The sequence below is a fragment of the Capra hircus genome, chromosome 4, assembly GCF_001704415.2.
Source record: "Capra hircus breed San Clemente chromosome 4, ASM170441v1, whole genome shotgun sequence".
NCBI classification, from domain to species: domain Eukaryota; kingdom Metazoa; phylum Chordata; class Mammalia; order Artiodactyla; family Bovidae; genus Capra; species Capra hircus.
In genome coordinates this window covers 51561234-51574329 of record NC_030811.1, presented here as the reverse complement: position 1 = coordinate 51574329, position 13096 = coordinate 51561234, and positions in this window count along the sequence as shown.

Genomic DNA, 13096 nt, shown 5'->3' with positions numbered 1-13096 from the left:
AACTTGTATGCAGGTCAGGAAGCAACAGCTGGACTGGACATGGAACAACAGACTGGTTCCAAATAGGAAAAGGAGTACGTCAAGGCTGTATATTGTTACCCTGCTTATTTAACTCATATGCAGAGTACATCATGAGAAACCCTGGGCTGGAAGAAGCACAAGCTGGAATCAAGATTGCTGGGAGAAATATCAATAACCTCAGATATGCAGATGACACCACCCTTATGGCAGAAAGTGAAGAGGAACTAAAAAGCCTCTTGATGAAAGTAAAAGTGGAGAGTGAAAAAGTTGGCTTAAAGCTCAACATTCAGAAAGCTAAGATCATGGCATCCGGTCCCATCACTTCATGAGAAATAGATGGGGAAACAGTGGAAAGAGTATCAGATTTTATTTTTGGGGGCTCCAAAATCACTGCAGATGGTGATTGCAGCCATGAAATTAAAAGACATTTACTCCTTGGAAGAAAAGTTATGACCAAGCTAGATAGCATATTGAAAAGCAGAGACATTACTTAGCAACAAAGGTCCATCTAGTCAAGGCTATGGTTTTTCCAGTGATCATCTATGAATGTGAGAGTTGGACTGTGAAGAAGGCTGAGTGCTAAAGAATTGATGCTTTTGAACTGTGGTGCTGGAGAAGACTCTTGAGAGTCCCTTGGACTGCAAGGAGATCCAACCAGTCCATTCTGAAGGAGATCAGTCCTGGGATTTCTTTGGAAAGAATGATGCTAAAGCTGAAACTCCAGTACTTTGGCCACCTCATGCGAAGAGTTGACTCATTGGAAAAGACTCTGATGCTGGGAGGGATTGGGAGCAGGAGGAACAGGGGACGACAGAGGATGAGATGGCTGGATGGTATCACCGACTCGATGGACGTGAGTCTGAGTGAACTCCGGGAATTGGTGATGGACAGGGAGGCCTGGCGTGCTGCGATTCATGGGGTCGCAAAGAGTCAGACACAACTGAGCGACTGAACTGACTGACAGACAATACTGAGTAATCCTCAAAAGACTCTCATTTTTAATCTTTAATTTTGACTTTATTTTGTGAGAACCGATGCAGCAAGAGAATATAACTGGGCACTCAGCCCCACTGCTCATCCTGCCAGCCATTTCTTCCCTCCCCCTGCCCTTTGTCCCTCCCTCCCTCCCTCTCTCTTCTCCACTTCTTCTCTCCTTCCCTCCCTCTCTTCCTTCCTTCCTTTTTTGAGAAGGGTATTGTAAATATGGGGACAAGCTACATTTAGATTTTATTAGTTCTCAATCCTTGATTATGTTATTGCTTCCCCCTTTTGGAGTGTATCTCCTGATGGCTGGAAATGATCACTCCTAATGGTATCTTTCAATTTCAAAAACCAGTGAAATGAATCTTGATGGTATGCTTGCTTTGCTTGTTGTAGAGAATCTCTAGGAGAGCAGTCATGACAAGAATCTTGGTGTGGGTTTACGACTGCCTCACTACTTCAGCTCCGCTTGCCACATAAATTTATTCAATATCTGCACTGTACCAAGTACAAGGAACTTACAATATGGGGAAGAGAAACAAAAATGGCAGCAAGTTGGAGTTAAGTTCTAAATAGAAGTGTAAGCGACATGTTTTTTACATTATGGTGGTGGTAGTGGGGGGTGTGTTTGTGAGTGTGTGTGTGCGTGCACTGCAATTAGAGAAAGCTCCCCTATGAGAAACAGCATTTAAACTGTTAGTCATTTTCCCGTCCGTCTTGGGCTAGCATTGTCTCTTGGTGAGAATACATAGCTATTGATGTGCTATGGCCCAAGGGGCTTCAAAAGCTCTGTTACCCAAAAACGTCTTCTCCCAGAGTCCTGTCACGATGCCTGAAATCCCATTGTTGGCCTTAGTCCTTTAACTCAGGATGCTGCAACTCCAGAGAACATAAGTTAAAAGTGTCACCATATTCCCTCTGGGAGAAGCGATATATTTACTGTTGGGCACACATGATATCAGGGTTTCCTGGGTGGCTCAGTGGTAAAGAATGTGCCCGTCAACGCAAGCCATGCAGGAGACGTAGGTTTGACCCCTGCGTCAGGAAGAGCATCTGGAGGAGGAAATGGCAGCCCACTCCAATATTCTTGCCTGAAAAACCCCATAGACAGAGGAGCCTGGTGGGCTACAGTCAATGAGGTCACAGAATCTGACACAGCTGAGCTACTGAGCATGCACACATACACATATCACTTAGTTGATCAGGTCAGCTAGTTATTACCTTGGAAAGTGAAACAGAGGGTAGGTGCATTTTACCGAGTTCCCCCAAGAAAATATTTGGATCTTGCAACAGTGCCATAGACACATGGTAAGGGCAAGGAAGGAGGTCCATAATGTGGAAGAGGGAGAGTAGAAAACACACGTCACTCATGAAATATGAATGTCCCTTTCTCTGCTTTACTTCCTTCACTGAATGGATTATAAATGAGGGGCTAGGGGTAGGGGTATGACGCTGTTAGGACCCTTTATGGATGTTACTTTGCAAACAGAGTAGAAGCTTCAGGTCATCAACAGACCCAAGATTGGCAAAGTATGCAGGGCCCACACTCTTCACCAACTATCATAACCAAAGGCTCTGTTGATTGGCTACCTAGCATCCATATCTTCATGCACCTCCTGTGTACCCAATTTTTAAAGTCTATTTTTTGCCCATGAAGCTCTTGTGTTTCAGAACCTCCTCCTTTGTCCACCTTGAGAGATGAGTCCTGACAAGTTTAAACAAAGTTTGCATATCCCATTCATCTGACCAGCTACCAACTTGCGGGTTGGCATGCAACCTGAACTGATCCAATGGGGTGAACTTCCAGAGCTTTGCTTAACAATCTCTCACTGTATGAGAATGAAGAGGCAAGCAGCCCAGATTATGACTGGAAGCCATCATTCGAACAGTAGATGAAGGATCCTTTGACTCTGGCCAAAGCTGTAGCAGGCAGTGCAGAGAAATGGAAAGAAACTGGATTCTTGAGGACAAGACAGAGCCTTTGGATAAGGGAGTCCTGAAGCTTACTCCTCCAGTTGTCCTGTTAGGACCATGGCCTAACAAATAACCTAGCAAGTATTGTCTGAGGAGTTATATTGGCATTACCTGGGAACTTGCTAGAAATGCAGAATCTTGGGCCCTACCCTAGACTTACTGAGTCAGAATCTGCATATTAATAAGATCCCCCAGGTAATTAATGTGTACTTAAAAGTTTAAGAAGTACTGCCCAATATAGTTTAATCCCACTGACTTGGGTTTTCTTCTACTCTCAATGGAAGAATCCTATCACAGGCTCCCTCACCTGGTGACTCTAGGCTTCTATGATTCTGAGGTCTTGATTAGTCCCTCTCTGTTTCAGCACAATCAACTCCGGCCCCCAACTCCCCACCCCACACCACTCCCTTCTTCTTACCATTGTCCATTTAGACAACCATCTGGAGATGTCTCGTTTTCCCTGCTGACCTCTTAATCTATTTCTTAAACATCCAACAGATATGTAAGCTGGACCAACTCCAAATGGTTTTTAGAGCAGTGAGAGGGAGTTTTGTACTGACTAGCAAAAGACAACTTTACTATTTGTTTATTGCAAGGGTCAGCGGGTTAGCTCTTAGCACACCAACCCAACTCTTTGCAAGTGGTTTCTTGCTCAGGCCACCGGAGGTGTAGAGTTTCTGAAGTACTTGGGAGATGAAGATTCATTGGTTAGTTCCGTTGCTGTGTCTGAGCTTCAGAGGAAAAAACTTTTTAGCCAGAAGGGTATAAAAGGATTCCACTGTACTCATTTATCTGAGGAGGGTGGTGGATGGGAATCCCATCAGAAAGCTTACTGATCAGGGCAGCCCCTGACAGATGGTCCATGCTTAATAAATGTCATATCACTGGTGCCTTCTTTAATACAGACATGGCAGTGATGTCCATTTCAAGAGGGAATGGCCTGACCATTTAACCACAAGCTAGTGCTATTTCTGAGATACAAGCAGTAAACACTGTGCAACCAACCCATTGGGTGTCAAATTGAAGCACTAAGTTATGATGTTTTACATTGGATTCCATACAGCATTTAAGACTTTTCTAAAGAGGCCCTTGGCCTGGAACTCAAAAACTTGCTTCTCTAGCTGGCTCTGCAACAGACCATGTGGCCAGGGGTATTCACTCTACCTTCCAGGCTCACAGTCTCTCCCCAGTGTCAAAGAGAGGACAAGACGGCATGGCTGTTCAAGTCCCTTACAACATTCAAGTCCAGAACCCTGACTCTGCTCTGGTCTGTTCCATAGCATTTTTCTCAGCAGTCCTCCTTTAGGAAACTCCATTAAGGCAAAAAGGGGCACAGAAAAGTGAAGGGACCTACCCTGCGGTAGAAATTAGCAGAAGACTCTAGAAGAGTTCTGCTCTCCCTGAAGCCAACCTGAGATCAGAGCTTGTCACGCGATTCGATTCTATTTGTCCCAGATAATTCTCTGAGACTAGAAACAAGCTCATAGACTAGTTCAGCTGATGACCTAAGTTTATCTTAGTTCATGAGATTTAACTTTTAAGCAAAAATTCTGGATTTGAATCTGGTTTCTTTGGTCTAAAAAGATGTTGTTGAGTTTAAAGATAATATATGAGTCACCTAATGGTTTGAATGAGGACAGTTGCCTCCCTGGGTCTTAAGCTGCTGCTTCAGTTGAATAGTGTTTTTTCAATCCTGTATTTGCGTAATAGAACCAGTTAACAGACCAACCAGTGTTGGCTCTGGGGGCCTATTTATCAAGGTCATAATGGAAGGAAGAGCACCTGGTAACATTGCCAAAGCGGACTTCATTTCCCTTTGTAATTACAACTGTAAAATAACTTCCAAAACACAAATTGCTATTGAGAACCAGAAAAGGCAGTTCTCACATCTCCGCCTCAGTGAGTGACAGTCTCATTTCTGCTTAATTGAGCAGCAGTCAATTGCTTTCTGTAGCCCAGGTGGTAGCATCGGCCTGTTTGTCACTTGGGTGAGCTGGTTATGATGGTGGGAGCGGCAGTGGCCTCACTTGCCTGCTGGTGCTTGGCTGGCAATTCCACTGTTGGCCTGCACAGACTGCTCAGCAAAGAGTGCTCCCAGCGAGCACTACTGCAACTTCTGAAGGAAAGTCGAAAATAATCACTGAGAGTAACTGCATTACCCCGTGTCTGCCCCAGCAGTCGTCAATCACAAACAGCAAGCATCCTATGAATGGTCCCTCTTAGGCTGATATGAATATTGAATTTTCTCCTTTGCTGAAAACTCTCAGCATTGAATTTAATCAATATTAGCATATGACATGGCTAGATTAGACAATTGTTGGCCTTCACACAGACTATAAAATGCTGTCAATTACCCTTCCACATTTTCTTTCCCATAAAAAAAAAAGGCTATTACTACAGAAATAAGTGACTGCAGGCTAAGGGACAGCAGCTGTTTAATTTTCGTCTTAATTTTACAATTCTGGTCAGACTGCCATTTAAAAAATCAGACTCCAAGTTAACCATATGTAGAGAACTGTTTAAGTTAGAACAAAACAGACACAGATAAGTTTCTTAAATAAAAAACAATGTGTTAGTATACTGTATTGGTGTTTTTCTTTCTGGCTTACTTCACTCTGTATAATTGGCTCCAGTTTCATCCATCTCATCAGAACTGATTCAAATGAATTCTTTTTAACGGCTGAGTAATACTCCGTTGTGTATATGTACCACAGCTTTCTTATCCATTCATCTGCTGATGGACATCTAGGTTGTTTCCATGTCCTGGCTATTATAAACAGTGCTGCGATGGACATTGGGGTACATGTGTCTCTTTCAATTCTGGTTTCCTCGGTGTGTATGCCCAGAAGTGGGATTGCTGGGTCATAAGGTAGTTCTATTTGCAATTTTTTAAGGAATCTCCACACTGTTCTCCATAGTGGCTGTACTAGTTTGCATTCCCACCAACAGTGTAGGAGGGTTCCCTTTTCTCCACACCCTCTCCAGCATTTATTGCTTGCAGATTTTTGGATCGCAGCCATTCTGACTGGTGTGAAGTGGTACCTCATTGTGGTTTTGATTTGCATTTCTCTAATAATGAGTGATGTTGAGCATCTTTTCATGTGTTTGTTAGCCATCCGTATGTCTTCTTTGGAGAAATGTCTATTTAGTTCTTTGGCCCATTTTTTGATTGGGTCGTTTATTTTTCTGGAATTGAGCTGCAGGGGTTGCTTGTATATTTTTGAGATTAGTTGTTTGTCAGTTGCTTCATTTGCTATTATTTTCTCCCATTCAGAAGGCTGTCTTTTCACCTTGCTTATATTTTCCTTTGTTGTGCAGAAGCTTTTAATTTTAATTAGATCCCATTTGTTTATTTTTGCTTTTATTTCCAGAATTCTGGGAGGTGGATCATAGAGGATCCTGCTGTGATTTATGTCTGAGAGTGTTTTGCCTATGTTCTCCTCTAGGAGTTTTATAGTTTCTGACCTTACATTTAGATCTTTAATCCATTTTGAGTTTATTTTTGTGTATGGTGTTAGAAATGGAATTTAGGAAGATGGCAATGACGACCCTGTATGCAAGACAGGAAAAAAGACACAGATGTGTATAATGGACTTTTGGACTCAGAGGGAGAGGGAGAGGGTGGGATGATTTGGGAGAATGGGAATTCTAACATGTATACTATCATGTAAGAATTGAATCGCCAGTCCATGTCTGACGCAGGGTGCAGCATGCTTGGGGCTGGTGCATGGGGATGACCCAGAGAGATGTTGTGGGGAGGGAGGTGGGAGGGGGGTTCATGTTTGGGAATGCATGTAAGAATTAAAGATTTTAAAATTTAAAAAATAAAAAATAAAATTAAAAAAAAAAGAAACAAACAAAAAAAATAAAATAAAATAAAAAGTTATTACAAAAAAAAAAAACAATGGCTGTTACTAAATGCTTGTTATTAAGCCCCTTGAATCCTAGCTACACAGGTCCCGGCTGTGTTTCTGGGCAAGCTCCTTGGCCTCTCTGTATCTCAGTTTTGTCATTTATAAAGTGGCAACAGTTGCTTCTACTTCACCAGGTGGTTTTGAGAATGAGATCAGATATATACCTATGGGATGCGACATGCACAGTACAGTGCCTGGTATTACATAGTAAGCACTCAATTTTATTATTATTATTATTATTATTATTATTGCATATTCTCCACTCATTAAAAACTCTTATTTGTGATAATTAAGAAACAAGTATGTGATGTACAAAGGGTAAATCTATTTTTCAGTCGTCCTAATTTGGTTTAACACATGATGGAATGTAGGCTGCATTCCAAGAGCTTGGATGGAGAAACAGGGAAGAAGTGAAGAGTGGGGAAATTAAGAGAGGATAGAGACCGGCCACCTTCATCAGTGGAGGCCTTTGCAAGAGCAGGTACATATCATCCGCTAAGCCTGGAAGGAAAGAGAAAAGGACCAGAGAAAGAGGAAACTGTGGGAGTAAGTGCAAGTCTGTTGAATAAGTTTGGGTAGGGTAGTCTTGGTCTGGCTGGGAGTGATTCTCAACTCTGGGTACACATCGAAGTAACCCAGGCTGCTCTTGACTCGTTACATCAAAATTTTGGGGGATGGGACCCAGGCTTGGTAGTTCTCAGGTTCCTGGGTGATTCCAATATGCAGCCAAGGTTGAGAACTTCTGCACTGAGGAATAGGTGTGAGGAAGAGGTGGAGGGTTGAATGCATCCTGAGTAGAGTGAATTTCTGACTGTTACTGCAGTGGAGAATTTTCCAGGGAGTCAAAAAAAAAAGAGATGAATGAATAAGTGCTGAGCTGTAGTGATGGGCCATCTGAGATTAAATAGCGTGAGTCTGAAGAAGAACTCATTGTAATTGTTTTTTGGCAGCCCCAGTTGAGATTCCTTTGCATGTGGAAAGTAGAAATGGTCAGCAAATGAGAAAAAATGAAATTTCTTGGAAAGACACGGGAGTATCTCAACAGAAGCCAAGAGAAGTGAGGGAGCCAGAGCAATGCTAGGAGCCTCAGCGTCAAAACATCAGGGACCATCTCTCTAAAGTTCTGCCATCAAAATGCTCAAATCAAGAGCTCTGTTTCAATTGCAGCTTCCTGGGAGACAGAATGGTTGTGTCAAGGATAGGTCAGTGGTTTGTTCATAGACCAGTCAGCTATAGCTGTGGAACAAGGGCTCACAAAGGCTGTAAGTCCACCACCCTCTGTGTACTGGTGACATTTCCCATGAATGGAGATCACAGTGAGCCTGACAGACACACCAAGAGGGTTTATGACCCCATCTTCTCTAATGACATTTCAGCAGTGGGGGAGGAAAAGACCAACTCCAGGAGTTTCATTATGAAGGTGGGCATGGTAGGCTGACTGCCACTGGTCAGGAGCAAACAGAAGCCATGCATCTGGAGAAGAATGTGAAAATAAGGATCAGTAATTGTAATGAGCAAACACTAAGCAAACACATGCTTAATGATTATGAGCCAGCTACTGTTCTATGTCCTTTTACTAAATTCACTTAATCCTCACAGGAACCTTATGAAATAGTATTAATACCATTGTTACCTTCATTTTTCAGATGAGGGTAGCAGTGTAATTAGGTAACTTGCCCAAGTTCACACAAACCCAGAAAGTTAGGCTCCAAAGTCTATGTTCCTGTATGTTCCAAATCACTACATTCATCTAAAAAGATAGGAAGTCCTGGTGATGCTTAGTGAGGGTAGGGTACAGGAAAAGTAGATGGCAATATAATGATGTGATGGGGAACTGAATCTGGATTTAAAGTCTTGGAGGAATAAAAGTTCCAAGAGATGAAGAAATCATGTTGCTCAGTGGCTGATGAGTGTCAGGAAAGTGGACATGAAGAGTTGTATTTTAAAGTGACTGTCTCAAATGACCCTGATGATAACCAATCCGTACTTATCATCATCTGGATGGTGCTCCTGACACATCAAAGGTGAACTCTATTTTGTTGTTGAACTCTTGTTCTTGATAAGATGGTAGATTCCTCAAGGACAAGGATCACCCAGTTGGTTCTCTAGAAATGTTCTCTCAGTCTATTTAAATTGAGAGTTTATTTCCCTACATCTCTGTTCATTGGAGTGGAGTACTTAGCTTGATGTAAAGAAATTTACTAACCAAGAAATTCTCCCTCTTCGTACTTCATGTTCTATTAGTGCTGTCTAGCTCTTCCTGCAATGATTCACTGTCATTGAGACTGTGATTTAATTATGCAAAATGTGACAGATCATTTGAAAGTTGTTAGTTGCTGAGGAAGCACATTCAGGATGTGGGGGGGTGGGGCGGAAAGCCTTTACATTTTGCTAAGTTTCATATCCTCTATGAACATGTTTTAGTGGGAAAGAATTTTAATTCTAAATGATTACCCTGCAGATTTATGAAATATCTCAACTAGACGTGACAATGAAAATGTGCTTAACTGTCTCCAGCAGTGGAAAAGAAAATGATATAATCTGAGAACCTGACTCTATTATCAGTGCAATGTATAGAAATGCCTTACCTGCCACCCACCAAACATCAGCACCCAGACTGAATCCACCATTGTGTCTCTTCCACACCCCAGAAAAATGGTAAGATAATTCTGACTGCCCTCAGTTCACTTGTGCTGGGAGGCTGGCACACTGGAATTCAAATACAGCTGGGGATAAGACCAGGGTGAAGTCTACACATGGTAAGGGAATCAGCCTATGACTTAAGAGTCATTCTTTCCCGCTAAAAAGTGTTCATAGAGGATATGAAACTTAGCAAACTGTAAAGGCTTTCCCCCCCCCACATCACGAATGTGCTTCCTCAGCAACTAACAGCTTTCAAATGGTCTGTCACACTTGGCATAATGTTGTTGATAGAGCCATCTAAACAGTTGCCGTGACTCAGTCAGATGCACAGAATGCTTTGTTCTTCAAAGTGCTGGGGAACCAACAACATTAACATCTCCTAGGAGCCTGCTAGAAACTCAGAATCTCAGGTTCTGCTCCAGACCTACTAAAGCAAAATCTGTATTTTAACAAGATCCCCAGGGAGTCATATGCTTGTTATAGTCTAAGAAGCACTGGCTTGTTACACTGGTCAATCAAGCCTTTTTTAAGGGCAGATTCTGTGCCATTTGTCCATGTATCTCCCATGCCAGTACATTTAGTGAGAGCTCAGTTATTTGTTGTATTGAATTAAGCGGTTTATATGTAAAGGCATATATTTATGAAAGTACTGGGGTGTCTGAAGAATGTAGTATAAAGAAAAAGCAGGGAAAACTCCTTTGTTCAGTTGGAGCGTCAGTGTGCTCCTAAGAGGAAGGAGCTGCCAGTCCCTGTATCTCCAAACCCAAGGGCTCTTTTGGGAACTAAGCCAAGCTCTCTGCCAGGAACTAACAACCCCTCCCCCAGCAGCCTTCAACCAATAACTGACTGGAGTTGGTGTCTAAATAATCTGGCCCACCAGCCATCTAGGGGTTCTAGTTCTGAATCCTATACTATTCCACAGATTCAGCTCCAGCCACTCATAATATTTCCCTCTCCCTGCCAGTGTTTCCTACCCCTCCCAAATAAATTACTTGCATTCAAATCCTTGTCTCTGGGTCTTCTTCTAGGGAAACTCAAACTAGGACACAAAACATCATTTATTATATAAATCGAGCTGGACTTAGAGTCTAGGAAAGGACTAGGATAAGTTTCAACTCCATCCTGAGCCAGGAAAAGGAAGAGGAATTTGAATCAAACTGGGCATATGCCTTGAACTCACCTCATGATCCTGGAGTTAGAATCAGTTTTTGAGTCTGCTGTTTTAATTTGATCAGATCTCTTAAAAGAGTTGTCTTGCCAAAATATCCTCATTAAGCAAGCTCCCCAGGAGGTCAGGAATCTATATACATTTGGGGGTGAAGGTGCTTTTGAACCTGTTGTGGTATTGGTGAAGACTCTTGAGAGTCCCTTGGACTGCAAGGAGATCCAACCAGTCCATTCTAAAGGAGATCAGTCCTGAGTGTTCATTAGAAGGGCTGATGTTGAAGCTGAAACTCCAATATTTTGGCCTGATGTAAAGAGCTAACTCATTTGAAAAGACCCTGATGCTGGGAAAGATTGAAGGCAGGAGGAGAAGGGGACAACAGAGGATGAGATGGTTGGATGGCATCACGGACTCAACAGACATGAGTCTGGGTAAACTCCAGGAGTTGGTGATGGACAGGAAGGCCTGGCGTGCTGCAGTCCATGGGGTCACAACGAGTTAGACACGACTGAGCAACTGAACTGAACTGAACTGAAGGTGGAGAGACCCCCAAGTGAAAGTGGAAGTTGCTTAGTCGTGTCTGACTCTTTGTGACCCCATGGACTATACAGTCCATGGAATTCTCTAGGCCAGAATACTAGAGTGGGTAGCCTTTTCCTTCTCCAGGGTATATATTTGGGGGCGAAGGTAGAGAGACCCCCCAAAGACAAACAAAATGACTTCAAAGTTACAAGGGCAAATGTATATAGTACACACTGTATGTCCAAAACCTGGAAAACAGAGAAGTAATCAAAGAGGGAAGTGGTTCAATCACTCTCCTTTCGAGTATGGACCCTGGCTAGTGTCTAACCTGTAAGAGGATTTCAGAGAGCGTTCGCCTGGCTTTTGACTGATTCAGGGCAAGAAAAAAATCTAAATTCAATAATAGAGTGTTGTAAACGCTCTATTTACATTTACAAAGGAAGGAAAAAAATCTTTAAAACCTCTGTATGTGATTTTTGTTGAATTTTCCTTTTCTACCCTTTGTTTTCTGTGTCTCACTAACCTAAGCAGACTCATTGTTAGGCACTTTTTAGAGCAGTTCCTCATTCTCTGAAGTGTGTTGCCATATTTTTTATGTTTTTCCTCACAACACTGGTAGGTTAGGTAGATATCATTTTCCCTGTTTGAGGAAGTTTTTAAGCAAGGCAAGCAACAGGGAGATGTCATCTGCTCAGGTCAAACAAGAAGCCACCATGAAACCTCTACTGACCCACCAGCCTAGGGGTAAGGCAACTCTGGACCCCGTCTATGTAAACAAGTTCAAACAAGGCCAGTTACTCCCTTTAGGCATTAAAAAACACTAAGTTGGAAAATAAAGAAAGTTTTTTTAAAAAACTATCACTACACTAATGACATGGATATTTCTCATACATGTACATACCATAAAGTATGATGCCAAATTAATGGTCTCCTTTAAATTCCCTATCTTCATCTCTATTCAATTTTTCTCCAAATCAAACACCACCTCCTTTAGGAAGTTCTCCAAAACTCCATCAGCCTTGAAGAACTGACCTATCCTCTCTGAATTTGGCAACACTTTGTCATCATATCACAAGTGTTTTGCCATTTTGGTGCTATTTGCCTGGTCCCTTGCATGATCTCTGGCACATAACAGAAGTTCAATAGTTCAACATGAACTATTGAATAAATGAATGAAGATTTTGTAACAAACATGGTGTGTGTTTGGTAAAGGGAAGGGAAAGGGTCCAACCCCAACCCCACTCTTAACTAACCAGCAAAGGCAGGCAAAGTCTCAGGATCACTTGAGATATTCCTTAAATAAAGACTAGACTGCCATAATGGGTTTCCCAGGTGGTACTAGTGGCAAAAACAACAACAACAACAACAAAAACAAAACCTGCCTGCCAATGCAGGAAACTTAAGAGGCGTGAGTTTGATCCCTGGGTCAGGAAGATGTCCTGGAGTAGGAAATGGCAACCCGTTCCAGTATTCTTGCCTAGAAAATCCCATGGACAGAGGAGTCTGGTGGGCTACAGTCCATTGGGTCACAAAGAGTTGGACAAAGCTGTATATTGTCACCCTGTTTACTTAACTTATATGCAGAGTGTTTGCATGCATGATAAGTTGCTTCAGTCATGTCTGATTCTTTGCGACCCCTTAGAGTATAGTCAACCAGGCTCCTCCGTGCATGGGATTCTCCAGGCAAGAATACTGGAGTGGGTTGCCATGTCCTCTCCTCCAGGGGATCTTCCCGACCTAGTGATCAAATCCCAGACTCTTACACCCCCTGCATTGGCAGGCAGGTTCTTTACCACTAGCAACACCTACAAAGCCCTATATACAGAGTACACCATGTGAAATGCCAGGCTGGATGAATCACAAGCTGAAATCAAGA